The sequence below is a fragment of the Oxyura jamaicensis genome, chromosome 4, assembly GCF_011077185.1.
Source record: "Oxyura jamaicensis isolate SHBP4307 breed ruddy duck chromosome 4, BPBGC_Ojam_1.0, whole genome shotgun sequence".
Classification (NCBI taxonomy): Eukaryota; Metazoa; Chordata; class Aves; order Anseriformes; family Anatidae; genus Oxyura; species Oxyura jamaicensis.
In genome coordinates this window covers 42,222,420-42,246,967 of record NC_048896.1, presented here as the reverse complement: position 1 = coordinate 42,246,967, position 24,548 = coordinate 42,222,420, and the positions used below count along the sequence as shown (strand labels likewise).

The window sequence follows — 24,548 nt, the reverse complement described above, 5'->3', positions numbered from 1 at the left end:
CCGCATGAAGCAGATGCTAACTGTTGGGCCCCAGCATACCAATAAATCTTTTTGCCCAATCAACAACAGAAAAATATACAACAATGTTCATAATAACTGTTAAGTATCCCCTTGCTCACCATGAACTTGGACTACAACCTATGTATTGATTACTGTCATGTATTATGGAACTGTTTTAGACAAATGGTGATAGGCATTGATGAGGGGATTGTTGTGTATCTATTTTATCATCGGATTAATAGTTAGTGCTCTTTCAGGTTTATAAACCATCATGTGTTACAGAATCATGCATAAACACAGCCTATTCTTCTGTTTCAATCACATACATGCCTCTTCTGTGTCCAAAACTACTTAGCTGGTGTTAAACAAGCTTTAGAGTTTGAAATAAAAGTTTACCTGCTGGCAAGAATACCAGGGGTTTTGGAATTAAGAAAAAAAACAAACAAACAAACAAAAAAAAAAAACAGTCTGCTAGCAGTTATTTAGAGGTGCTTGCCATACAGTAGAGAATATGATCTATTTTTTTTCCTACAAAATTTGCTGTGATTTTTTTAAATTTAAAAAATACAAAAACAAAAAAAACAACAAAAAAACTTAATCTAGATATAGAAACTCCAAATTCAGTGAAATACTGCACATGACCATACTGTACTACTTAAAGCTGTAAATGCTTTAGCAAATGCAGGGATCTCTAAGCTGTCTGGAGTGGTTTTCTCAAGTAGCTTCCAAGGCATTAAGAGAGTACAAGCCTGCAGAGCAAATTGTTCCGTAAGTGATCAGGGATCCCTGGGTACCCCTGTGTCCATTTTCCTGATGAGCTGACTCTTTCCACCTGATGCTGCAAAGCTTGCTTCAGACTGAAGTCTGGTTTTCTTTGCAGTCTTCACAACAGCAGCATGTGTCTGCGTTTCACACAGGGTCCAGGTCCTCTGTGCTGTGGTGGTGGAAAAGGTAAGTGCTAATACACAATCTCATTTTTAGCTGCACAAGCTATTCTTCACAAGCTATTCTATTCAGGCAGTTTGTGTAACTTCTGTGCATATACTTGCTGTGATAACTTCGTTTACCATCCCATCCCAGCATGCCTAATACTTCAGATCTCTGTGACTAAGTTAGTTCTCCTGTGAAAAGCTGAGACTGCCTAGGAATGGAGTTATAGAGTGCCAGGAGATTTCTTTACCATTATGTTTATTTAATTTACACGTAAAAGCCCTCAAAACAATGTGTTATTTCCAGCCAAGCATTCAGCACTGAGTTTGCAAAGACTTTAAAGGACTACTATTAGCTGCATGCATTATGGAGGCAAAAACAGAATCTCAGTAGCTGCTTGCCACTTTCCTGTCTCTAAGTTATGTATGCAGCAATATCTGGATGCATCTGTAGCACGTTCAAGGGCAGTGACTTGTGATGAAGTAGAAGATGCATCTATAAGATCATCCACAATGATGTTGCTTTTTCTGAGTACAGAAATCTGTAAAAAACCTTTTTGAGCAAGAAGGCACCTCTTTGTAGTCAACAACAGTGTCATTATGTTTAGTTTTTTTTTTTTTTTTTTTTTTTTTTTTCAGATTAGAACCCACTATATTGATTTATTTGAAACAAATGTTTTCAATTAAGTCAAAGCATTTTTCCTTTACCTCCCACTTTCCCTGAAGTTAGACTGATTGGTATGACACACCATTACTTTTATTAGCAGATCATAAAACATTAACTCTCTCAAAGGAAAAACTGTCTCCTTCACACAGGCACTTCTGAAGTGCCCTATAAACACCTATAAACAGAATGGAGCCAGGACTCTTCATCACCATTAAAATTTCTCTGCTTGAAGAACAAGAAAAAAATGATCCTATGTAAGGTGGGCAATTAGCTATCCCCAGATAAGGAATTCTTATCAAGGTCTATGCTCATTTGAAGCTGTAGCCATGTAAGGAATATGCTGCAGTATGCTTTGATTCCAACCTATATCAGTTTTTGTGAACTAATTCCCAGATCAGTTAAGCATTCAGGCACAGAGAATAAAATGTAACTACTGTTGTATGTGAGATCCAGCCAATTATACAAAAATGTGAACAAAAGCAGCACAAGAACACAGAAGTGTTCAAGCATCCATTATAAACAGTTCCAATTTCCTTTTTAAATGTCAAGTACAAAATATATATTTTAGATGCAAATAACACTGGAGCATTGTTGCTAATATACTCCTGAAATTACATTTTCTTAGCATGACCTTTCTTGCTAACAATAACTTACATTTTAATTAAATCTGTGGCCATTTTCATTTCATGCCAAATATCCCCATGCCATAAATTACCAAACTTACATGTCAAGAAAGTTTAAAGGTCATAAGCTCAAATACATACTTGAGTTAAACTTTTAAAATAGTATCTAAAAAATACACTTGTGTGCTATCTCTATTGGTTTGTTGAAACATTTTGTTTTTGAGGCTTAAAAAAATCTTTCGCCAAACTTTACATGTCAGAATGGCAGTGAAATATTTGGCAAGGCTTTAAGTTCAGCAAAGTAATCCTTGCGTCTTTTTTTTTTTTTTTTTTTTTTTTTTTTTTTTTTTTTCCCTTCATTTAATGGTCTAGTGCTCTGTCTCAGTAATGAAGAAGCATATTCTGGCTTGCTTCTGCAGGAAAAATACTTGTGATGGCTCTGCATTTAAAACTGGGAGGGGGCAGATTGCATTCAAGTGTAAGAGTTTGCAAACTGGGGAGAAGTTGACTGGTACATTTGAGGTATACAGCCTTATTCAGCCAGAAATAAAACACTAAGCTGTCAGGAAATTCAGTCATCTTCATGCATAGATGCTACTTCTACTGTTGAATGGTCTTGCTGAGATGCATTCCGGGTGTGACTTAGAGTGTGTTCCCTGAAGGAGAGAGACAGAGAAAGGGTGTAATGAGAACCTTCCCCGAGCTCCCTGTCCCCAGGCATGCACACGCTCTTTGCTTGCATGCTGCCACAGATGTGCTATCAGTTACTGCTGTGACTTTAACAAATAAGCTTCTCTGAGCTCCAGGAAACCCTAACATCAAAGCTGGCTTGGTTTTCTCTGCAGGTTTCGGTCTTGCTCCTATTTATATTTTTTTATTATGCATTCTCAGTTCTTGCTCTAGCCCTGAGCTTAGCAGTACAACGTTTATAAATCAGCTGCCTGTGGAGCATAAGAAACGAAGATGTATTTTAAAATTAGGTCTTGGCAGCTCAGCCTTCCTCCTGGAACCTGCAGTGTTTCTTAAAGGATGTCTATTCCTTAAGGTTAGCTCCTGAGGATCAGACAGGCAGCTTGGATCTTGCATTTGGTGTTGAAATAGTCCAAGACTCTGAAGCAGACCAGAGGTAGAAAGTCTGGTTTAAGTTTTCAGCTAGTTGACTTCTAGGTTTGAGTGAGAGGCAAGCTGTAAATTCTGCGTAGGTGTTCACACAATCATGGAAAGAAAATATATTTAGTTCTGGCTCCAAAGAGCCACAAAAATTATACAGGCCTAGATGTTTGCTGGGTTGGTTACAGTTCACTTGGGAAGCTGTTTGGAAAGGACTTTTTGACACTGAACTCTGAGATCAGAAGAGACTGCAGGGGAGAAAGACTGAATTCCTGGAGGCAGAGGATCTTTGCCATGATTACTTCATTGTTTATTGGCCTTTTAATAGCACATTGACAGTGATGGTTGTCTTGCCCCAGTTCCTGTTTGCTCATGTAGTGTAATGGGAAATCAAGAAAGTAGTAGTAATAATCTGTCATGTCTTAAAAGAATAACTGTCATCTTCAAAGTTTAAAACAACCATGAGGCTTGGATGGAGTGTTTTTTTTTTTTTTTTAAGTTTCAAGCAAGTTTATGATATGGGTGAGTTTGATTCCTTCTGACAGTGTCTTGGGTATTAGAAGTGTAATTTTATAAATACCTTATATCACTGACTTCAGTGATAGATGGCCTTAGGACAAGTAATTTTACGGTATGATTTCCGGCTCTGTCTTCAAGATGCTGGATTCAAAAAGCTGCACTTACAACTCTTGTCCTAAAGATGTTGAGGAAGTGCTTTTTGTGAGGGAAATGTCTTAATGAAACATTAGGACCAGAAGGTGCAGTATTTTCCTGTGATAATGGGAACATTTTTGAGGAATCACGGGGAATTCATTTCAGGAAGTCATTCCTTTAAATATTTTCTTAAAAGCAAATGAGAACAAAAAAACTACAACAGATTTTATTTATTTATTTATTTATTTATTTTGTCAGACATCAGATGTGTGTGTTTGTTCCTGACAGCCTGGGTTTTATATATTATTATATATTTACATATATATTTTATAACAACAACAAAATATACACAAAAGTAAACAGAGAAAAAGCAGAGATGTGGGTGCAGCTATTCCTTAACTATCATAAGGGAATCATCAGCTAGGGGAAGAAGATATGCGATGAAGTGTATACTGCTAAGCTATGGATAACTAGAAGCAATTTTTAATCAGATTGAGCACTTGCTTCACATTAGTTCATCTCTGAATAAAATAAGAAACGGCCCCATGGCATCGTTTTTATAAAAAGGAAAATATGGGGGGGGGGAGGGAGAAGGGAGGGGGCATTATCCTGCAGTTGCATCTGGCCATGTGAACAGAAGCCTAACAGTTTAATGAAGTTAGTTTGTGGGCTGTATTTTGATTCTCATGCTCTGCCAAGGAGGACTCCCATAACTTGCTCTTGCTTGGCCAGCTGGCAACTTTCTCAAGAGAAGTTTGGCCTCTGACCCAGGATTCTGGTGCATCTTTTCAGACTTCTTCAGTGGCACACAGGGATCAACACCTGCAGAAGGTGAAATTTAAGACAAATTCCTTTAGTTCTGAAAGTTGTCAGTGGGCATAGAGTTGTCAGGAGAGCTAAACATTCCTCAGAGTCAGTGTGCTTAGGACGCTGGTAAGTGACAAAGCACCAGCTGGGGCTGTTTCTTTGTTCCCAGGTGAGGCACCTACCTCATAAGATTTTTTGGTTGTGAAATGAAGAAGCAGGAAAAGGAGTGACTTGGATTCTCTTCTGTTGAAAGGTCATCTCTAGAGTAAATCTTAGCAAGTGTAAGCATGTAAGCACTCCTAAAGAATAATGCTAGTTTGTTAATGTGAGATGCCTCCACTGATCTAAAACCTTTGAGTGGCCTGCAGCCAGGACCCTATAAAACATTCACTTAGGTAAGGGAAAATTTGCCTTGCACTAAATGGCTGAGCTAATTAGATCTTGAAAGGTGCATTTAACCTTTTCACCTTATTGGAAAGAGTGAGGATCTGAATCTCCATTATGGTATGCCAGCTTCGTGCTGTTGTAAACGCCACTACTTTCGTTTAGATACTCTGATAAGGTATAATAGAGAAACAAGGGAGAAAAGGTGGGGCAGGGAAGGAGAGGTTTCCAAAAATGTTTCCTTGAGTCTTGCATTTCATATCAGGAGAATATCTTAGTCTGGGCGCTCCATGCTGTATTTCACCATCTTGTGTACTATGTCTCCTCTCCCAATGATGCTCAAGGAAAAAATAATTAGTAATTTTGAATGTAGCAAGACTGTACCATTGGCATCTAATGGTATGACACAAAAAAGTCACCTTGTATGTCTTCTGATTGCTAAACAACAACAACAACGATTGTGGAGGTCAAACTGCATATGCATAATGAGAAATTAAGTAGCTTGGACGAGAGCAATGAAGAAAATAATGTATGTGATATTCTGTATGTGATATTCTACTGCCTTCTGCTCACAACTGTTTGTGTGGTTCTGTGAGACTGTGCTGGGTCCCTTTCCCATTTTGGCTAGAGAGGGGATAGGTTGATTAAAGCTGTTGCTCTGGACAATGTTCATAGGCTTTCTGAAAGAGCAAGAAATATGCAGCTCTAAGAATTGCCAGTGCCAGATGGTTTGAAAAGGTAACTAACCAACTTTACAAACACTGAGTTGCTGAAGCAACTAAGTAGGATTCGTATAATTAACTATAGGCTGAGTGTTTTGTAAGTTTTGGCTATTATTGCAAATGTGAAATTTGTTTATTATTGACAATTCTATAGGGATAGAACCAATTCTGAATAGTCTAAATGACTAGGCACTCCATTTTCTTCTGGTTAAAATGCTCTTTGAAAGGAGCAGGTGGAAAATTTTCAGAGTATTTAGAATATAAACAGGACTCCCTGTGGAACTGATGAATCTGAAGGACTAATTTTAAGTGCACAAAGCCAACTTGCATGTTAGTCTTAGGCTACAAGAAACCATTTTAAATGTTTTTCCAAACCCATAAATATTTTAAATATATGTAATACATTCACTTGCCAAATCATTCATAATCCATTGGAATCTAATTGAACTAAAAAGATCAGTTCAATTCTGTCACCAGTGCCTCAGAGATCAGTCGTGGGATCAAAACTTCAGGTCCTATGGTTTCCAAATGTGTGATTTCATATTTTCCTAGTGCTTCCAGCCTTCTTGCTGGAAAAAAAGTGATAAACCTAGATTAAGTCTGGGAGTTTCAGATGGTTGATTCTTGCTACATCTGGACTGCCAGTACTCCCCAGGTACTTAGACTTTAGAAAGCCCAAGAAGTCTGTAGGGGGCTGGAGCTCAAGTTGTACCTGAGGGATTTCAGGAATGGTGGCATGATTAATGGCCCTGGACCAACATAGCCAGGCAGAGAAAACTCTCCAGACTTGGAGTATGCTACCTGACACAGCTGTCCATGAATTCTTGGCCATCTTGTAGCCATCTGCCCTTGAGCTTCCAGACAGAAAGTTACTGTTTGGAAAATATATTTCTCAAAGCAATTATGAAAAAGCTGTCATTGCTACAGAAGGATTTCAGAACTGTGGAAGAATCCCAGGTCACAAGAAATGACATGGTGTGCAGACTTTGTAAAATGTAGGTGAAGCAAAGTGGAGAAAAGATTTCCCATAAGAGAATGCAAAAGAGCATACTATTTTTTTTTTTTCTCTTTCATAAATGAAGTGTGTAAAATGCCAGTAAAGTCCAGTGGGGCATCCAATCTTGTAACCTTACTCCAACAGGAATTAAAGCCCAATTCTTCTTAGCAAGGTGAAGTAAGTTCATCATGTATGCAAAAAACATTTGTGGCACATGGGAAATGTGTCCTATCTCTGATTGCAATCGTTCTTTTAGCATGATAACCTTTTTCGGGCAAGAATATCTGCAAGTCTCTTGAACCATAGGGTACATTTATGGATCTACATAAATGCATAATAATAATAGTCAGTGCCCTTAGCCATGAGATTTGATAGACCTTATAATTTAATCTTAAGAAGTGCAATGTGTCTGCAGATAGTACTTTTTAATATTCACAATCCTACTACATGCCACAAAATATAATGCTGCAGTAGTTTTAGTATCCTTCAAATGTAGAAACAAGGCAAGAGTCACCTTTCCATGCAAATAAATACTTTAGCTGTAATAAAATGAAGTATAAAGAGAAATAACGACAACTGCAGTGTTATGCCATTTGGAAAAGCCTAGCCTGGTCGCAGCTCCAGGCATATTTAATCTTTTGGAGAATGGAAAGTGTTTGGTCTGCTAGGAAAAGTTGAATATGATTCTTTCAGTGCATTATTTCTGATGTTCTAGGTGTCTTTTAGACCCATATTTTAGTGACCGACACGCACATTTTGCTTAGGATTATTTATTTGCATCATACCCCTTCCTTCTGTTTCTTGTGCACACACCAAAGATACACTCAAAAAGAGGATGACAGTGGAAGACCTAACATCAGAGTATTCACGTTTTGGTGGGAGCAGAACATTTTTTATTTATGTGGTAACATTTAAACATATATTTGCTAAATTTACAGGTTTTTCTCGTATAAGCCAGTTTTTCTTCCCATAATGAAATCAATGCTTGAAATTAAGGTTTTTCAAGAATGGTGAAATTAGATTTCAAAAATATTGTAAAATTACTCAGTGATGTTATTAAAGAGGAGACATTTTAACAGCGACTTTTCAAAAGATTCTGCTCTTTTGGGCATTTCGATGGTAATGTCTTCCATTTTGCTGTGTGCAGAAATTCAATGCTTGTGCATGTCTACACTTGAACAAACATTACTGCATGTTAAATGGGTGATAGGTAATTCACTATTCTGTAAATGCATTCATATGGCCTCTTATTTATGCAGAAAATAGAAGATGACTAGGCAGCTTGGATTTTTACATGGATATAATAAGGGAAAGGAGTTCTTTCTTTTCTACCAAGATAGCAATTGTGCTGTATTTCTCCCTATCTTTATTTTTATATGTAAAAAAAACTAAATCACATCACAGGTATTGATATTTCTTGCCTCACACACTTCAGCATTTTCTTAGCTTTAAATGTAGAAATAACTCCATTGGCTTCAATAGCACTGCTGTAGTGTTTCAAATTATGTACTTGCAGAAAATCCTCACTAAATCAGAGCTAGAAATGCTGATAAGATGGGTGTGATGTAGTTTGAGGAGTCATGTCTAACACTGATAACTGTTTTAATTCTCCCTGATTTCCCTAGCATATTTCTCTGTAAAATTCATGTTACAAGTCAGACACATTCTGCTAAGGAGTTTTAGCCTAACGGTTATTTACTGGCAAAACGGCAAAGATCATAAAATATGTTGAGATTAGAAGGTTGCATCCTTAAGTCTCTGTATCAAAACAAACAAAATTGTCCTGGTTTAGTTAGGACAGAGTTAATTTTCCTCCTAGTAGCTGGTAGAGTGCTATATTTTGGATTAGGATGAGAAGAGCACTGATAACATGCTGATGTTTTAATTGCTGCAGAGCAGTGCTTACACTAAGCCAAGGACTTTTCAGCTCCTCACTCTGTCCTGCCAGCGGGCAAGCTAGGGGTGCAGCAGGAGCTGGGAGGGGACAGACCCAGGACAGCTGACCCAAACTGGCCAAAGGGGTATTCCATACCATCTGACATCACACTAAACAATATATAGGGGTGGCTAGCTGGGGTGGGGGGGGCGGCTGCTCAGGGTTGGTCTGGGCATCGGTCAGCAGGTGGTGAGCAATTGTATTGTGCATCACTTGTTTTGTACACATTATTAGTAGTAGTACTATTATAATCATTATTATTAATATTATTGTAATTATTATTTTTCTGTCTAAATAAACTGTCATTATCTCAACTCACAGGCTTCACTTTCCCATTTCTCTGCCCCATCCCAGAGAGGGAAGGGGGGGGGGGGTGAGCAAAGGGCTGTGTGGTGTTTAGCTGCCAGCCGGGTTAAACCACAACAAAAATGGATTTTGTATGTAATTGATACAATATTTAGGAAATATGTGAAGCTGAAGTCCAAAGCACAAGAAGATCATAAATATATCTTTACAGCAAGCTTAAGGAAACCTATTCAAAACTGAATATCCTTTTCCTTTCAGTATGACAATGATAATGTCTGAGTTTTCAATTTTCTGAATTGCCTCTGCAATTCAGTGAAAATATTATCTTGTATTTCAGTCATCTGTTCATGGATGTAAAGAGTCAAAAGAGTTCTTTCTTAATCTTGCTTTTGTGAGCTCTCCTCCTCTAAGATCATTAATAGTTTATGTTAATGTATTTTAAGAAGTGAGTTTCCTCTTTGATCTAAAGCTTATTTACGACTATATTTAGCAAACACATTTCCTTTCTAAGTTGCTTTCCCACCTAACACACAGGAAGAATGAGATGATGTAAAGATGAACCACAGGTCAGACATAGCAAAGGCAGCTGGTATTGAACACTTTGGATTAGATCAGCCATCATCTCGGTTATTCGATGGCATATTCCATGTCTGAATTCAGAGAATATTGTTACATAAAATTTTATATTGCTTCTGAAATTGGTCTTTAGATTCAAAAGCTTTCTGATTACTCAAAAGCTGAGGCTGAAGGACAAAAGGAAAAAAATGGCAGCGTTGCAATTCATTCTCAAAACCTGCTGGCTTCTTAGCCAGCCTTAGCAGGGTGGTGAGAATGGAATGATTGATATGCAGAATGGAAATGGGTGACAAATACCAACTGACATGGACACAAACTGAGTCTTGTCACCCTTGTAAACTTCCAATTTGATAGCACAATGCTATAGGACATCTCGTTAGTGTGCACTTGCATGGAACAGAAAGTAGAGTCATTCAAATAACAATAATATTTTATTAAGTAAGCCAACCTTGTCACAACCAAATAATATTGGGTGTCTGAGAAACAATGTGCAGAAAGATGCAGTTCTGAGAAGACATTATATTAAGGCAGAGCACTGCCTTTGGATCAGCTCTCATTACCTGGAAAGAGGTTAGTAGCACTTGTACAATCTTGGGTGGGAAAAGTTACTAAACGTTCTTACTCATGTAAGACTAGTTTTATGAAAATTAGCCCTGTCCCTTCCCCAAGTAAATCCCAGATTTTCAGTTCTTTCAAATAATGTTTGTAATATGACCTGTTTTAAAGGTCTTGATTCCCTGCTCCAGTGACCCTGAGTTTCTCACATTTGGAGAGTTAGTTATAAGCAATCATGTTAATGTTATCTTCAATAAAGCTGAATAGCAAAGGGGAGAACTAAAACACTGGTAGGAAAGATGGTTCTGCATTTTCTATTTCAGTGTGGAAACTGGAAATTATTTAATTTCTCTTTATACCAGTTTTTGTCTGCAGGGGATTTAAATTCACGTTTCCTGTCATTAACAGAGAATGTTGGCATGTTCCGTCCATATCAGAGTAATCATCTCCAGACTGGTTAGAGTACTTCCTCAAGAAATGACAGATTTCAAGTCCAAAGTCGGTGATGAGACATGGCTTGGGTCTTCTACATTTTAGGCGAGTTATCCTAGATTATTGGCTAGATGGTAGTGTGCTTTGTGAGAATGCAGTCTCTGAATAAATACATTCAAATCAGTCCTAGAAGTGATATCGGCTGGGATGTGCTGAATCTGAGTGTCTCATTAGGAAAGAAGTATGTGGCAGGTAATCATGGTATTGCCAAGGTTGAGAGGGTATATGTAGAGAAATAACTTCCACGTCCTCAGAGAAGGGAAGGTGCTGGTGTTTAAAAGGATCTATGATGATGCTCCTCTTGCTAAGTCTATAGATAAGACTCTACCTAGGAACTTAGATTTTCTATCTTTTTGCATATCTGCAAGACTTGTAATTCGATTAGGGGAACAAAGATGTGCCGAAGACATTTTTGCTATAGTAATTTAAACTGTTCCCATTACAGTTAGGGATACAAAATGTTTACAAATGTCCAAGGGGTAAAAGGAGACCTAAGCAATTGTTATAATTGTACAAGAACTGCTTATAATTGCTGGACTTCCCAGAAATGATTTTCAGAGGAAATCTGTGTAGCCAATTGCATTACTACCTACTCAGATCAATATTATATTAGTGCCAGTGCACGGATAGCCACAGGGCAAAGCAGCAAACTATTAGCATTTCATTAACGATATACCACACCACAAGACTGTTAGTCAAATGATTGATGACGCAGCCAGGACGTATCTTCAAACGTTTATGAAGAAATAGTAATCTCCTCTTGTTTTTCTTTTCTTTCTGCACTGCTTTTCTTTCAAAACAAATTTCAAAAAATTGCTGTGATTTTTCAGATTTCCATATCTTAAACTCTTCTAATGGAATGTGGATGCATGAGGTCAGCAACAGTGCAGTTGTTTCCAGTGCATTTTTGCAATATGTTTTAAAGCTAATATAGAGAAACAAAACAACAGCAACAACAAAAACACTTTCAGCATGTATCCAGACCAATTCTTATTTTTCTTTCTTCCAAGATAAAATTGTTTCTAATTAGTAGCAGGTTTCTAGGTGAAATATTTTGTCTTCACAACTCAGGCTACATTTAAATTCAGATGAAAGTGTAGTTGAAATCATCCTATCAGTAATGTGACCTCACTGAAATAACTCAGAGCCACTTATTTAATATATATATATGTATTATAAATATACATATAGTGTATATAATATAAATATATTAACATATAATTATTTAATGAATATAGATGATCAGAATATCCATCAGCCTGTTAAAGCCAAAGGAAAGCAACCAAGCAAGCAAAAATAAAATAAAATAATGTTAAATTAAAATTTTTAAATTTTAAATTTTAAATTGACAGAATTTAACACCCAACATTTTGTTCCTATGCCCAGTTTAAACATTTCCTAAATTTTCAGTTTTAGCTTGGAAAGACGAAGCATCCACAGTACTTCCTACTGGCTCAAGGGACGCATTCAAGATCTGAGGATTTAAATTTTAGGCTTCTATCTTGCTAAAGTCCAAGGCACATAGAAAACACAAATAGGATGAGGATTTTTGATCTGCTTTGAAGGGGAAATAATTTATTTAAAACCAAATTTGAACCAAAATCTGAATTTAAATGAATATGCTCTTGAAAAAATTAATTGAAATTTAGTTGTTTGCAAAGCTATCCAGAAGAACATTGTCATTCAGATCATCCAACTACTTTGGATATTTTATGAGCTTGCCCAGATATCTGTGTTTAGGTCCCAAAATGCATATTCATAAAAGTCCCTATGTTATTATCTTTGGGGTTTTGGTTACTGAATATTTAAAACGAATCAGTCCACAAAGATTAAAGGTTTATTTTTTTGACAGACACACTCAAGAGGTTAAGATGAAATTTAATGTTGCCTTCACAAAATATTCATGATTTTACCTCAGTTGGTAATAACGCTTTATAATTTGTGGACTGTTTCCATTTCATGTATCTATTAATATCCTCCAGTTGACATATAGGAAGCTGACAAAGAATTTCTTAGATGGATATAAACTGTTTTAATTGCTTTACTGTACAAAACATTTGAGGCTAATCATATTATCAATATCATTCTTCTATTTTATCAATGGCCACAATTAGAAGTTTTAAAATTTATTCTATTTTTAGGATATAGATTTGTTCTCTTAAAACAAAAAAATAAATAGAAAATCCACTGTCACCGTAGTTACAAATATTACAAATGCTTTTGTTAAAATAGAAGTGGGTCCCATATAATAGGAGTCACCTTGGCTGTGAGGGCTAAGTGATTAAGATCTCAGGTAACAAATGGAAAAATAACCTATTACAAATCATTTGGTTAAAAAAAAAAAAAAAAGGAAAAAAAAAAGTATTTAATATATTGTATTGCCTATGTCTTAGTAAAAGCCACCAATAAGACAAATAGTTGTCTTATGCACTGGTAGTTGCCCTAGTTGGTAGTTGCCCTGGTAGTTGCCCATCTTATGCCCAGTAGTTGCCCCTCGGATGGGACAACCATGGCTATACATACAGACTGGGCGACGAGACGCTGGAGAGCAGCTGGAGAGGGATCTGGGGGCTGTGGCTGACAGCAAGTTGAATATGAGCCAGCAGTGTGCCCTGGCAGCCAGGAGGGCCAACCGGATCCTGTGGTGCATCAAGCACGGCATTGCTAGTAGGGCAAGTGAAGTGATCGTCCCGCTCTACTCTGCGCTGGTGCGGCCTCACCTCAAGTACTGTGTGCAGTTCTGGGCACCGCTGTACAAAAAGGACGTTCAACTGTTGGAGAGTGTCCAGAGGAGGGCGACAAAGATGGTGAAGGGCCCAGAGGGGAAGACGTAGGACGAGCGGCTGAGGTCTCCGGGCCTGTTCAGCCTGGAGGAGACTGAGGGGGGACCTCATTGCGGTCTACAACCTTGCGAGGGCGAGTGGAGGGTCAAGCACTGACCTATTCTCCGTACTCACCCATGATAGGACCTGCAGGAATGATGTTAAGCTGACGAAGGGAAAGTTTAGGCTGCACATCAGGAAGAGGTTCTTCACCGAGAGGGTGGTCGTACACTGGAGCAAGCTCTCCAGTGAAGTAGTCACTGCACCAAGCCTACAGGTGAGGGTGGTGGGCAGCAAGGCCGAATGGCTAAAGCCATTCCTCCCTCACACAGCTCTGCTGCTTCCAAGATACTGGCCTATACGAGGTTATTCACTGAACTAGCCCACCTGGAAACTTTAACTATGACTGGGATGAATGTTTGGGTTTGGGAGGATTTTGCATTCAATGAATGGGCTAGATGTGCCATGAGCATAGATGCAGTAAGACCTGGTGAAATATTTTGAGGATTGAGGCTTCTGTAAGTAAACTGGTAATAGATTTTTCCATGTGCCTTTTGTTTTCAGTTAAGTATTGTATTTTGTTATATCTAGACTCCTGATCTTACCCAACATCTTCCTGAGTAATCCTTGTTTCAACAGAACAGGTAAAATAGTCATGAATGAAAAATCTTTTAATATTAGCTGTCCAGGCTCATTCTGAATCATTCTTTGAGTATGTGTGGCATCAAGATGGAGAGACAAGAAAAGCCAATAATACTGCTGAGACTAAAAATACAGGATTATCTCTCTCTATTCTGACCTGGAAAAAAAGAATAGGTGAATATCTCATTCTGTATTTTTTTCTTCTGTCATCCTTTGAGATTTGTTGAAAAATATCAAATTTGTTAGTGGTCACCACAGGCATCGACACCTTTCTGTTGCACTGACACAAAAAGCGATATGCATCAGAAACAAATGATTAAAGAAGTGGAACGGTTAAAGAAACTTAAAGATATTAATGAAGGTGTCAGGGAAATTAATTTGGTATTTTAATATTTTTTCTGCTAAGATCTCCAGGAAATGTTCGACATGTTATCTTAGCAATTTACACATTTTTTTCTTTTTTTTTTTTTTTTCTTTTCTTCTTCTTCTTTTTTTTTTTGGAAAGTGATTTATCCTTATCCATTTACAGCAGAGTTCCCACTGTTCACTTTATAGTTTTGTTTTTCGTTGTTTTGGTGAGATATGACATTAATTTGCCTTCACATCTTTTATTTATTTTAAGTATGCAAAAACTCTGTAGAATGTATTACCATATGAAGTCTGGAAAATACAGCGTATGATTTTATTAAAGGTTGAGGATATAAATACTTATATTAAGAAACAAATCTGTCTTGGAAGAAGAAATGACAATATTTGTGTATCTTAAAGTTGCACTTCATAAGATTAAGGGAGAAGTACCATAATATCCACTCTAATTGTAAACTGGTATGTTTTCTCTTCATCCTGGAGTGATACTTGGCATCTGCCTTCACAAACTGTCACATGAAAGTTGCTTTGCCGTTTGCACGCGTCCTTCCTGCTGTCAGTTTGCAAAATGAACATTTGACCCTTTGCAAATTACAAAGGTTTGACTTGCAAGTATGGATGTAAAGGTTGTAAAAGTGTCCATAATAAAAAAGTAAGTTTGCACAAGGAGAATAAATGGACGTATAAAACACAAAATAACACTCTGTGTTAAATTGTTTTATTATTTAGATACTTAATTTCATCTTTTAGCTTGAAAAGGTCTAAGTTATCAAATATACAACTCCTTTACAGTTCTTGATATAAATGTAGATCCTGTTTTAAATCTTACTTGAACTGAATCTGATTCATTTGTTAGGCTACACTATGTTTTAATACATAACTCCGTGTGCTGTATAAACTGAATATTATTTTATATTTTTCAAAACCAATAGCCAGAATTTTGTAGCAGAAGATCATATCGTGGCCTCCTGTATAAGCATAATGGACTGCGGACTGTTACTGAAAGAAACCCAGTCTGTTTCTATAATTATCCATGCAATATTAAGCTTGGAACTGCAGCAAGAAAAGGAATGGAGAATGTTTATTTATACTGTTTTTTTTTTTTTTTTTTTTTTTTTGTACTAATCTTGAATGTTATATCTGATAATTTTTTTACTCTTTCGCAAGCCAATAGTAAACAGCTGATCATAGCCTTTTAAAGTATTATTCTGCCATTCTATTTTTGTTAACTTCAAAAGAAAGATAGAATTTCAGTGCTGCACAAATGTTTGCTTCTTAGGGAAGACAGTTTAGGTGTCAAGGTTTTTGGCAGGTGTAAATTGAGTGATTCCATATGGTCTTAAAAATGACTCAACCACAGCATCAAACCCCTTGTTAAAAGGATCAAAGAAATGCAGAACAACCTAATTTACTATCCATCACTTTAGGAACCTTTACCTTGTCACTGGGACTGATGATGGCAGATCTGTCACATCCATGCTACTTTCAAAGAAAATCTATTAGGGCTTATAGAAACCATCCTAGAGTTCCTCATTACTCAAAAGAAAGCACACTTTGTGAGTGTCCAAAATACAGCAGACTTTCTCCATAAGCCAAATGCCATAAATATGTCTCCATAACATCCCATATTGCATTGGTTGTCTCAAGGGCTGGACTAATGCTTGAGACTTCCATACCAAATACATGAACAAAAATATCATTTTAAACTTCACCCACGTCAATTTCACCTTCAGCTAGAGCTGAATACTAAGGCAATTTTATATTGCTCCACAATATACTTGTTTCAGTTCCCCAGCAAAAGAGAGATCAGCTTTTAAATAATTAAATTGTTTAAAACCTGATGTGCTATCCATAGGTGGCAGCCTCAGTAGATGAACCGAAACAGAGCCCAATTCAGTGAGTTTTACTACTAATTTACTAGCCAATATCTTTTGATTAATTTATTTGGAATACCTGGGCACCCTGATCACTCTTCAAATGCTGTGAGAAATGTGGTGCAAATCCACAGATTACAGTATGTGGAAAACAGTATGGGTGAAGCTGCCAATCTGAAAAGAAACAACAGTCCTCCAAATACTGCGGAAGTCTGATATGCCGCAAATGTCTCAGTTGCTGCACAGTATGTTAAAATTGCAAACAATGATACTTCTCAGAAAAACACCACAGCTTTGAACAACACATCTAAAGTACAAACTTTGTACGTCAGAAAAATAAGAACCCACTGAAGTTTCTGCCTTGTTATTAGATGCCATGTTGACTAGTACGAATATGGAAAATCCAGGTAGTTACAACCTATGTTAAGACTAAGATATTTTCCTGGAGTTGGCCCTCCCCACTCACCAGAAAAATTCTCAGTCAAAAATAAGACCATTGTGCCTTTTTGTTACCTGTTTGATATTTTTGGTAGGCCATGCCTTAATTGTGTTAGCTTCTGAGATCCAGTTACATGGTTATTGAAGTGATATGATTTATAACATCATGAAGCAATAGTTTTAGAGTAGAAATTTCCAGCTTTCACTTAAAGTATAATGTGACTCGTATTCATCCATTTGCTGATTCTGTAGATTGCATGCTACAGATGCTTAAAGACTCACAGATGCTTATAGATTCTGTAGATTGCATGCTTATAGATGCTTATAGATGTTTACAGCATGCTTATTGGTTGCACACTGGAATAGGCTCCCCAGTGAGGTAGTCACTGCACCAAGCCTGTCTAAATTTAAGAAGTGATTGGACTGTTCACTTAGTCACATGGTCTAAACTTTTGGGTAGACCTGTGTGGTGCCAGGAGTTGGACTTTATGATTCTTTTGGGTCCCTTCCAACTTGGGATATTCTATGATTCCGTGATACATCATTCAGGATGTTATGAGCATTGCCAGGGCTTTAAAGAAAATTACAGCGTTCATTTAGTTTAAGAGGATATTAAAGCAATTTGTAAAAGCAAATTACAATGATGATCCATTCTCTGTTTGTCTTTTTAACCTGAGCCAAAATTTGGTGTTGTCATGTATTGATACAGTGATTTAAACATCAGTGCAATTATGCTTTACAATGCTACGTTTTAATATAGTAAAAAATCACTGTTACTAGTTGTAATCTTAAAAACAAACAAACAAAATGTTGATGCAGTAAAACCTGTTCTTTAACTGATGGGTACGAAAAAATTTTGAACACAACTGTGTACAAATGGCTTACGTTATAGAAGTACAAAATAAAAATTAAAATTTGTATGTTTGTACTTTTTTTTTTTTTAATTCTTAATTGAATGATTATCTTGGTCCTTAAAATATGTATTTTTTTAATGATTTATTAGATCATATCATCACAGCTCTCATGCACAGGTGTGGGGTCTTGTTGTCCAGAGCTAGTTGGAAAAGAAATAGAATCCAGATACTGAAACCATTTAATTACAAGTTTTTTTTACTTACTTTCTTTGCTGGAGTGGGCAAACTGATAAACTAATAGGGCTACAACAGCACTGACAATCGTAAGACAAAATAAATTAAATCTGGTTACAAAGAAAGAATAAAGCTGATGTAAGGTTGGAGCCCAGGGGAAAAAAAAAAAAAAATGTTGGGGCCTGGACTTTTTGAGTGAGGAAAATGTTTGCTTGTAGACACTTGTGTTTCCAGGGGTGTGTCTGGTTATTATCAAATTCTGCAATACTGTACGGAGCTATTCTATTATATGCCCTGGCTACTATATCAGGTGGTTATCATTATCTGTAGTGGTCTGAATGAATGTTTGTTTGGGGCAAAGAAGGGCAGGTAAGGAAAAAAAATTGTTATAAGTGCTGTCTATTTCAGAGTTTATCAGTCCAGTGAAAACTTCTGTGTTACCTTAGATACTGGGATGAAAGTAGGCCTTACCCAAACAGTGAAAATATGTTTCAATCTCTGTTTTGGATTAGCTGCAAATATCCATCCAAACATTCAGCAAGGTGAACGTGGCAGCCGGTCAGCAGGAGCTGGAGGTATAGTGGTCACCTGGAGACACCTATCATTGTACCTTCATTTAGCCAACCCGAAGGGCACATCTCCTCTGTAAGCTTGGCCTGTAACCAGGATTTGAAGTTTAACACCTAACCCTTAATTCCTGGATCTGAGTTTGGAAATCCATAATTGTCAGCTACCTGCTTCCAGAGTCATTGGTGGAAGAATCATTGAGAAACCCCATGCTGAGTAGGACAGTGCTGTAAGAGAGTCTCCTGAGAACCCTTCACATACTGTGTTTTGGAAGCCTTTGAAAGGTGAAGAATGGGTACTGTGAGTATTTAACCAGGACAGGTATAAGTACTTTTATCTTTGGGAAATTCAATCACAGTCTTTTTTTTTTTTTTTTTTTTTCTTTTTTTTTTTTTTCTGGTCATGTTTTCTTGCTGCTTAGTGTCTGCAGTGTGATGAGAGCAGGGTCTGGTGCACTCAGGCAACTGTAGGAATGGCAGAGAACTGGGATTTCTCCAGCTAGGTTTCAGGCATGTTTCTACCTGAATGCCTCTTTACTTATATGCCTTATGGTGGTGACCGCTTCTGATCAATATGCCTTTATTCAGAGACAGGAGGGATTGCAGGTGTTGTGTTTTGTTTGTTTGATTGGTTTTGATTGTTTGTTTTTCTATTGTCAGAACTTGTGAAGTTTACTAGACAGAGAGCTTATTTTGCATTGATTTTTTTTTTTTTTTTTAATTATCTCTTCCTCTTGTTGACTGGTGAACCTGGATGTTGACTTCAGAGTTTGAATTCAGAGGGCTACAGTTATCTTAGGGGTGGAAATTGTGACACCTGTAGTTCAGTGCTCTTCTGTGGCCACTGTTTGCTTATCCTCTGGCATTGGCAATTTTCTGAACTAACCTAAGAATTATTAACTCAGAACCAAAGTCATTAATGTTGTGTGATTGTATGATATCCTGCCTTGTGTTTAATGAATTCTGTTTGAACTCATGCACAGAATTTACTTGAACTTTGATTTTTTCAAAATAATTTAGAGTCAACATCGTCAGAGTTCTAGTTTTCCTCTGAAAAAGTAGGATCTTGCAATCTGTAGAGAAACACATCAATAAACCACAAGTTTGTGCAGGCTGATACAATTGCTTTCCTAAGGAATAAAAGAGAAAGTGTGACAATCACTTTTTTCTCTTTTTTGTTGTTGTTGTTTTATTTTTAAGCTGTGTTTAAGATTTTTCCTCCAAAATACAAATAAATGCCACATTGATGAGGACATTGCCAAGTACTACTAGAAAATTATTTGTTTTTTTAATGCAAAATAATTTTTAAAAGTGTCTCAAGCATCATTAGATTTCATGAGAAAGTAGTCATTGGTTAGGGCCATACAGATAATCTAAGTCTTCTTAATAAGTTTTAAGATTGGTAAAAAAATTAGATTTTTCATATTCAGTATTCATCATGTCAAACAAAATATATGCAGAACTCAGTGACAGCAACATAAAAGCTAATTGATAGGGTGCTGGGGATGATTTTGTATCAAGTGCTAATCAGACTGTTTTTCCACTTATCAGCGTTAGTGTTCAATAACTGACAACGTTTAGATCATCTTGAATGTGTTGAAAAAGTGCTGTGCTTTCCAAGGGACCTTGGCAATTGTGTTCTGCACCAAATCCAGAAAACTCAAGCAGTAGGCCTCCTTCTAGCTTATATTGGATTTTTTTTTTTTTTTTTTTTTTTATATACCTTTTACAAAAATGAAAAGAGGACATAAAAGATATATGGAATTTTAAAAAATTTATTTTTAAATTTTTTTTGTTTTTTTTTTTTTTTTTTTTGATTATTGACGAAAGCCATTTAATGGATTGACCAGTTCATTTTCAGAGGTTAAAGGGACTCTGATTTAAGTTTTTCTTCTTCCTCTGTCACCCTTGACAGATTTTCTGATCAATACTACACCGTGTGCACTTTTTTTTTTTTTTTTTTGGTATTAGTAATTATTATGACATGGCAGCCAGATCAGTGGAATTTATTTGTGTACAGAAAACTACAAATGCCTCATACATGATAGACCTACACAGAATGCCTAGAGCAGATTGTTCCTGCAATCCTGCATCACTAGGAACGTGTCTGTGATTCAGCACATTGCTGCCACAGGACTTCAAGGTTTCTTTCTGTTGAGATATAAAAATGAAATCCATGTAATTCCCGATCAACAAGACTTTCATTTTATGTTGATTCAAATGCATGATTCAAATTCATTCTGATACTGATGTATTTGCCATCCTACACTTCAGATCATAAGTCTAAAGAAGGCAAATTTCCTTGGAGCAGAAATGACAGGGACCCAAACCCTGTGTGACACCATGAGGCATCACGCCACCCATACTGTGACCTTAGTAGGGGTTGGACATGGCATTGCCCTAAAGGAACACCATGAGTACATTGGGACCCATACTTGGGGTGTGCAGGTCTGTCCCACCAGCCTGCGGGTATGAGGCACATGTGTGCTGATGCTGGGCTACATTGCTGTGGGATTAGCTGTAGTGAGGTTCAGGAAGGTGTGGATGGTATTTGTTTGCTTTTTGCAAGTGTCCGGAATTCAGGTTTATTTCTACTATTATTTATATCAATCCTGAATGTAGGTTAATTGCAAGTCATTACTAAGTCAATGAACCCCTTCAATCCTGATTTGGTTTAACAGATACCAAGTCTTCAATACCTTTGCTACTAAGGACTGTGAGAACTAGATAATAGTTCAGTAAACCGGTTTTGCTAAAATTTACAATAATAATGTTAGCATGGTGTCTGTCAAAAGATTTTTTTTTTTTCTGAAAGAAAAGAGGCACTGTAGATTTTTTTTTCCCATTTTTGTACTTTTTTTTTTTTTTTTTTTTTTTTCTCAAAATCCTCATGTTTTGGATTGTTCCAAAGGGCTGGTAAACTTTTATTAATTCTAAGATGTAACATAAATTATGAAATAAAGATATATAAATAAAGAAATAAAGTAAAATCAATGCCAAAAAACTAGCACATCAAAACATTCCAGCTATCAAATCTCATAATTCCACAATGAATCTTGTATCTTGGCTTATTGTCTTGGGTTAGTAATTTTTAAATTAGATTTTGAATTCTAATAAGATGAGGATTTTTTTAAAACAGAAATTTGTTTTCAGGCCATTAGCATATTTATATAAGTAATACTGAATGCAGCCCTTAGTTAAAAATTTACACTAAATTAACTTTTCCCTTAATATAAGTAATATTTTAGAGCCACTTTAATTATCCATAATAGAACACAACATTAGACAGAGATAAATTCTCAGAGGAAAAATGTGATATATTTATATTAATAAACTTTGCTGTGTTGATTTGACTTGAAAAGAATATTTAAGCCTAGAAATCAGTTCAGAATAAGTTTGAGCACTAAAATCACATCAGGGGAATTGCAAAGTACTAAGCAAAAGTAGTATATTTTTTCTCTATATATACAGTTTTTGAAGGATTACAAATGTGTTCATATATTCATGGCCATTTTCATACTTAATGCTTGCATTTTAAGCAGTGAAGCATATATTAAAATACATTTTTTAAAAAATTAAAAAATGCAACCAAGATGTGCATCCAATACACTGTTTTGCAAACACAGAGATAATTTGGAATAAAATTTTTAAAAAGAAATGTATTTCAGCTACCAATGACAAATCATTATGTCACAGAAATAAATAAAAATTCTGGAGTTTCCAATAATTAAGTAGAATTTCAGCTTTAGCTATCCATCTTTTTTTTCCCACTAACATAAATGAACACACAGTCCTTGAAAAAATTATTTTCATATTGTAATCTTTAATACCATCATGATTAAGAAAAGCATAAAAAGCTTTTTTTTTTTTTTTTAATACGGTGCAGAAAAAAATAATATTTTGTAGGGTGAATGTTAAATACTGAAAGCTTATACTAAAATCAAAATAATTGTTGTTATGTCTATATATTTATTGCACTATTTTTAATTTCCTTTGTCTCTCATTGTGGATCATTGCTACTTTATAAAATTCCAGATGAAGTTAGCAATAAAAAGATCTATAATTCTAGAAAACCAACCAACTATTCATTGCTTCTCCAACACTGGGGCACTGTACTAACTTAGACTATTTTTAATTCTCTCTCTCTCTCTCAAAAAAAAAAAAAAAAAAAAAAAAGAGATAAGAAATAAATCAGAATTTTGCTTTAGTGAGATAAAGTGAATAGTTTCCAAGTTTTATTCTCTGTTCAAATGAAGGAAATATTACATGAGTTGGTTTGCTTACAAACTTTTAAAACCACTGCAAACCTATGTGAAGTGGGAGATAGTGGCTCATTCCAACATGGCCTAGAGATGCAAAGCTGAAGTCAAGGCCTTTTTTTACTTTCTGACCATGTCTAGTAAGAGGATATGCATTCTTTGAGAGGTTTGCTTACTAAGATGAGATAAAGAGGAGAGCAAAAATATACTTATGGGCCAAAGTGCTTCAATAGTGGCAGCTTTGGGTGTTTAATCTTGCTCTGCAGGTCCTCCTTCCCTGGAGTCTGAACAGGAGGGATAATCTGAGGTTAAATAAATCACATTGGAAGTGCCATCTAGTATTCTGCTATTTTCCTGTTGATCTGGAATCTATGTCAGAGCTGGAAAAATATCACCTATTACTTTGTGTACTGGAGTAGAATTGCAAGTTAGAATCAATTATTAGATTTATACATCTGTATCTGGGTTATTTAAAGACTGGAAAGTATTTAATATTGAAATGGAACATGATATAGATTGTCTTACCATGTCTACTAATACAAAGATTAAAGATGTTGCAGCCTCACAATCTAAAATACTACTTGAGTCTCCATCTAGTCCCAAATAGGATAAATCAACAAACAGGTTGATACCTCTTTGATCTTCACAAGGGGAAAGATGAGCTACTTGAGCTATATGAGTTTCAAATCACATAAAACAAATAAAATTGGTTTGTAAATTTGTCAATCTAGCAAAATAGAAATAATTTCTACTCTTCACTGCTAGATTTTGTCCACATTAGAAAGATTAAATTACCTTTCCAGTGTTCCTGAAGGGTCTAAACCCCAGAGATGTTGTCCTAATAATTTGGGTCATTGACTTAGCTGAAGATTGGTTTCTGCATAGAGTGGTTCTTGGACCCTGAGAGTTGTCCTGTCCTGAGTAGGGATGTATGAATAACTGGAGGAAAGGAAGAAGAGGAGGTTAGGAAGGATTAGTTCAGCATTTGGAATAAGAATGTGCAAATTTACACTTCAATTTAAGAAAACCTATATGGAGAAGGTTAATTTGAGAAGATGCTTCAAACAAAACATTTGGTAAAAACATAAATGAAGTTGTATTTTTTTTTTTCAAGTTGTTGAAAAATAGTTACTGAATGGTTTGAAACATTCATTCTTTAAATCACATAACCAAAGGCTTTTGCTTACAAAACAGAAATAAGGTGATAATGCCACTGCACTTTGTCTGTAAGGCCAGCACTGATACAAATGCTTGTTTAAGAAATACGAAACTTGGCTTCAATTCATCCATCAGCCTAAAGATGTAAGACTACTGTCCAGAAACTTGCTCAAAATGTGAAGTATTTCATTTAATAAATTAATATTTTTGATGAAATATTACTTATCAGCTTTTTTTCTCATTCTGAAACAGTGTAGGGAATCAATTTTTAATCTTTTTTTTTTTTTTTTTCTCTGGTTCATGATCTGTAGCAGCTTCATTTTCCAACACAAATCAGCATATTTTAATATTAAACAAAAGTCTTGATTTAAATAATTTGCCTGTGTATTAAGCTTGTAAAGAATTATCAGGCTCTCAAATCCATTAATGTAATATGAGTAATGTCGCCTGCAGTAACGCTACAGAATTTATTGCTTAAAGATAACATTTGGATAAAGAGACCGTTCTTTTACAAATGACTTCTGAAACGAAATTACTGCCCTTATAAAACATAATTTAATTAATCTTCTAGATGAAG

At 36.0% G+C, this 24,548-nt stretch overlaps 1 long non-coding RNA gene across 1 annotated transcript in view; it reads left to right on the top strand.

Moving 5' to 3' along the window:
* Nucleotides 1–897: 897 nt before the first annotated feature.
* The window catches only part of LOC118167123, a 50,632-nt gene continuing 26,981 nt past the window's right edge, over nt 898–24,548 (top strand). Inside the window, exon 1 of the long non-coding RNA XR_004750954.1 lies at nt 898–951. This is a non-coding gene — a long non-coding RNA (uncharacterized LOC118167123). The remainder of the gene's footprint in view (nt 952–24,548) is intronic.